Consider the following 5,210-nt stretch of genomic DNA (forward strand, 5'->3'; position numbering starts at 1 on the left):
TCAGCAGCATTTCTTTGCCATTGGCTGCAGCTGTCTGCATCAGACAGAATGAGAATCTGCTTAGCTCACTACAAATCAGAGGAAGAAAAATGTTACAAAGTAGTCTATCATTGTGGATGTGTTATGTGTTATCCTGGCCCGTTTTCATTTCAAGACTTGCAAGTAAACAAGTCTTCTCCGGGTATTCCTGGTGTATCTGTTCACTGTCACCTTTCACTGTTAATAAGAACTCCATTGTAGCCAGCCTTCCGTTTTCTATGGTCATCATCTTCATCACTATTCTCACTTAAAACTGCACGTCAGTGGTTCCCTTGTCCCCTCACTTTAAGCCTCACACCACACACAGCTTGAGTAAATGCTACACAATTCCAGAACGTTTACTCCCTTTCTCAAAAAATTGCTATCCCACCTTTCCTCCTTCTTATCTTCTTTCTCTTGTGGCCTAATCAAAGAAGCTTTCTAAATTGGTTTCCTCCATTAAACTGTATCCAAAATATTTCATTTAACTGGCTGCAAGAGACATATCTCTTAAAGATAATCAAGCTACAAAGTCTCATGGGGAAACTGCATGTCAGTGAGCAAAAGTAACTGCTTGTTGACTGTACCTACCTTGGAAATTATTTGCTTGAACCTCCTTCAAATAGCAGAAAGCTGGCAAGCTTCAGTTAGCATTTGCAACGCCCCAAGAACACATAATGACTTCACACACAATGTGAGTACAGCATATCCCAAATTCACCTCACTCAGATGACAAGCAATCACCTGGTAATCTGTGGAACAAAATGATTTACAATTCTTAGGAACCCATCCTGAGGTACTAGAGGCACATTTCACTGTATTGTCTGACAAGAGGGCAGACAATTCCTCAGAGCTCCTGATTTACATGCCCTTAAGAAAAGGACTGACTCTTTGAAGGTACTTGTTCTCTCATCTTTTTTAAGAGAGCAGTTACTCACAGAATTAACCTTCTTTGCTTGCAGGGCTTACACATGCGTTTCAAACGAGGAGCCAGATCTAGAGGTAAGCCAGGCTAACTAAAACCATGTTAGCTGGAGCATTATGAACATGGGAGGGGAAAGCAAATCATGCTGAGGAAACAGAGCCTGAGAGCTTTTGGTCATGGTTATGTGGATGAGAGATTCAGAAGGCAAAATACCAGCGCGTTAATACCATCCACAACAAAGTTTTCCCCTCCCTCTGCTCTTCTTGAAAGAAAGAGAGACGAGTCAATAGTGGAACAGTACATTTGGCAGCACAGCAGCGAGAGAGATGGGACCGTTGTGGTCGGAGAAGGAAAAAGGGCAACCCATTAGACAGATGCTCCCATCACAGATGCTTTTCTCCTGGAAATAGAAGGGAGTCCTTTTGCTCAGCCAGGTCTTTTCCCTGAACTAAAAGAGGATTTCCCTTCTCCGATTACAGCCATTTGCACAGATAATTCATCTGCAGAAATTTACCAATACAGGGGGACCTGGCTGAGGCTTTCAGGGAGCAGAATCGAATACTGTGGGTGTGACAGTGGTCGGAGTCACTGCCACACTGTGCCTGTCAGAGGTAAGTATGACAAAGAAAAAGTAAATGGTGAGAGCTTGTCCATCTAATCATCCACTGTCAGGGCCAGAGTTACTGCACAGAAAATTTGTCTGGGAATAGAAGAGGATAGAAAAGAAAATACCAGTATACACAGTCATGGGCGGGACTAAGTGGGAGTGGGCATGGAGCTGAGAAAGTCTGACAGAATATGTGAAGAGAATGAAACAGAGAAAAAAATTGAAGCGCTACACAAAAAGGCTGTAAGCACATGGCAATAACAGGTGGGTAGGGAAAAACAGAACAGGCTAAAAGAGACTGACAGGAAAATGAAAGGTGTGTCTACATTTCCAGCTTCCTGCTTCTGTGAAATCTAACAGTATTTCCTGGCTTTTGCTTATTCCACAGCCTGCACCAGAAATAAATGCTACAATGGGGGCCAGTGTTCACAGGCATATTATTCCCCACAGCTCTTCATCTGCCAGTGCCACCAAGGTTTCTCAGGGAAGCAGTGTGAAATAGGTGAGTATACCGCATCAACTGCTGTGAACACAGCTATTGGGGTTAGCTGTGCAGTACACAAGGATGAGATACCCAGAAGCTCCTGCTGTAGGCTAGGCTCTCTAGTAAGTTGTCTTTTTTTATTCTAAAGCTAATACTACAAAGAACTTTTAAGCACATCTTGGTTGTTCTAGGTGCCTCTTAATAAAACTCTAAATTTTGTAACTGAAGACCTTCATACACACTTACAGACTGCCTGACAGGGCATTTTCACTGACTTACTAGACAAGACATTTGAGAGCCAAGTTTAAACAGAGCAGAGACTGGGGAAACTGTCAGGGAAAAGAATTGGTATGCTTTCCTTAGATTTTCACATCTTACCTTGTTTTCAGATACTGAAGTTAAATGCTACAAAGACACTGGAGTAACATATAGGGGTATCTGGAGCACGGCAGAGAGTGGAACTGAATGTTTAAATTGGAATAGCAATGGCCTGGTGGACTGGTTCTCTCCACAAGCAGAGAAGCTTCTGCAGCACGGAAAGTGCGTCTCCTAGCCTGGGAAGCGAGAAAGCGCCTGTTCTCTGCGCCAAGTGCAGTCAGCGGTTCAACGCTGCAGGCAGGCTGGGAACAGCGCTAGGTGCCGTTTCTGAGCTCTCCACAAGCAGAGAAGCTTCTGCGGCACGGAAAGTGCGTCTCCTAGCCTGGGAAGCGAGAAAGCGCCTGTTCGCCGCGACTAGTAACTAATAACTAGGACTAGTTCCATTGACGCATGCCACACGAGTTTCTTCACCTTACATAGCTTTCATTTCTACTTATGAATGCAATTGACTTTCCCTGCTGTTACTAGTTTTCCTCAGATTTTTAGTCCAGAGGGACTTTTATCCAAAAGGTCCAGGGACAAATAAGCACCAGAGTTTAACTTAACTGTGTTTTCATTCATTTCCACTGTGCTTAAAATTCAAGACTTAAATAAAACTGAAAACACTCCTTCTGCAGTATCCTATACGTAGAATTTGAAAGTTTAAGTAAACTTTAGCATTCCAAGTAACAAGAATTTCCTGTGATCCCCATTTTAATGATGGAGAAGTGGAGCCTCCTCACAATTTCACAGGAGAGCTGGCAAAACCAGGAATGGGTGTCATAATTTCGATCTTTAACCACAGGCATATATTATTTGCTAGATAATATTTTTCTTACGTTGTCTCTGAATTCTGCACATCGTACCGCTCAATGCTGTTCTGATTAGTAAGACGAGCTGCTTTTCAACCTACTTTGTAACTCTATTTGCCTGAGCTCCCTCCTCTTACTGCATTCTTATGGTGCAAATGGTGTAAGTCGTTAACTTTCTATTACTGTATTCTGTCTCAGTTGTGCTTTTGATGATTACTTGCATCGTGCACTGGGAACGTGTGGGCACGAGGAACTGTGTGGTCTCCGTACTATGGCTGCCTCTGCTTACTGACATCTCTTGACAGACAGTTTTTCTGGCTGGAAGCTTTGATTCTCAAATAATATGCTAATAGTTAATTATGCTGTCTTCTGATTGTGATGGAACGTGAACAACTGTATTAATAACTAAAATGGGCTTTTTCTTCTCCATGTGTAGTGGTTTGGAAGCAAAACAAATGAGAGGCTCCAAGTCAGAGATACAATTTAATAGGAAAAAAAAAAGGAAAGAAAGTAAACTAAAATAGATGCAATAATACAAAAGACCACTGACAGAGTCAGAATACAACCTGAGCGGAGTGATGGAAGCAGTCCAGATGAGGTGGTCTTCCTGAAGCAGTGATCCTGTAGAAAGGTCTGGTAGCTCAGGTCCTCTGGGAATCCAGTGGGTAAGCGCCCCTCTGGTGTTCAGAGTCTCAGCTTATATCCAGGCTGGAATGCTTGGTTCCTCCCTCTGGGCGGAGCATCTCACAATGGGATGGTGAGTCATGTGATAAGGCCTGATGGGCCCATTAACAGGAGGTAGTCCAGGAGGGGGTTATCTGTGAGCTGTGCAGCAAAGGTGCTGATGGGCCATTAACAGAAGATAAGCCAGAGTGGAGGAGGCAGGGAGCACTGCCTCACCTGGTTTCAGCAGTTCATGAAGATGGTGATAGAATATACTTCAACCCAGGACAAAATTTTAAAGCCCCAAAATCCCCTAAATTCACCCCAAAATTTCCACCCAAAATCCCAAAAATTCACCCAGAAATTCCCACTAAAAATTGGGATTTTTAGAGCCCCAAAATCCCTAAAAATTCACCCCAAAATTTCCCCCCAAAATGCCAAAAATCACCCCAAAATTCCCACTAAAAATAGGAACTTTTAGAGCCCCAAAATCCCCCAAAATTCACCCAAAATGCCCCAAAAATGACTCCAAAGATTCCCACTAAAAATCGGGATTTCAGAGCCCCAAAATCCCAGAACATGACCCCAAAATCCCGACTGAAAACTGAGATGTTTTTAAGCCCCCAAATCCCCCAAATTCACCCCAAAATTCCCACCCAAAATCCCCCAAAATTCCCATTAAAATTGAAATTTTTAGAGCCCCAAAATCCCCAGAATTCACTCCAAAATTTCCTGCTTAAAGTGGGAATTTTTAAAGCCCCAAAATCCCAAAAATTCACCCCCCACAACTAAGATTTTTAAAGCCCCAAAATCCCCCAAATTCACCCCAAAATTCCCACCTAAAATCCCTCAAAAAACCCCAAAATTCCCACTAAAAATTGGAATTTTTAAAGCCCCCAAATCGCCTAAAGTCACCAAAAATTTGGAATTTTTAAAGCCCCAAAATCCCCTAAATTCACCCCAAAATTTCCACCCAAAATCCCAAAAATTTACTCCAAAATTTCTCCACCAAAAATTGAGATTTTTAAAGCCCAAAAATCCCCCAAATTCACCCCAAAATTTCCACCCAAAATCCCAAAAATTTACTCCAAAATTCCCCCCCAAAACTGAGATTTTTAAAGCCCAAAAATCCCCTAAATTCACCCCAAAATTTCCACCCAAAATCCCTAAAAATGACCCCAAAATTTCCACTGAAAACTGAAATTTTTTAAGCCTCAAAATCCCTCAAATTTACCCCAAAATTCCCCCCAAAAATTGGGATTTTTAGAGCCCCAAAAGTCCCAAAAATTCACCCAAAAATTGGAATTTTTAAAGCCCCAAAATCCCCAAAATTCACCCCAAAAT

Source organism: Chamaea fasciata, unplaced genomic scaffold (genome assembly GCF_029207755.1).
Source record: "Chamaea fasciata isolate MVZ Bird 193981 ecotype frontalis unplaced genomic scaffold, bChaFas1.0.hap1 SCAF_48, whole genome shotgun sequence".
In the NCBI taxonomy this organism is placed as follows: domain Eukaryota; kingdom Metazoa; phylum Chordata; class Aves; order Passeriformes; family Sylviidae; genus Chamaea; species Chamaea fasciata.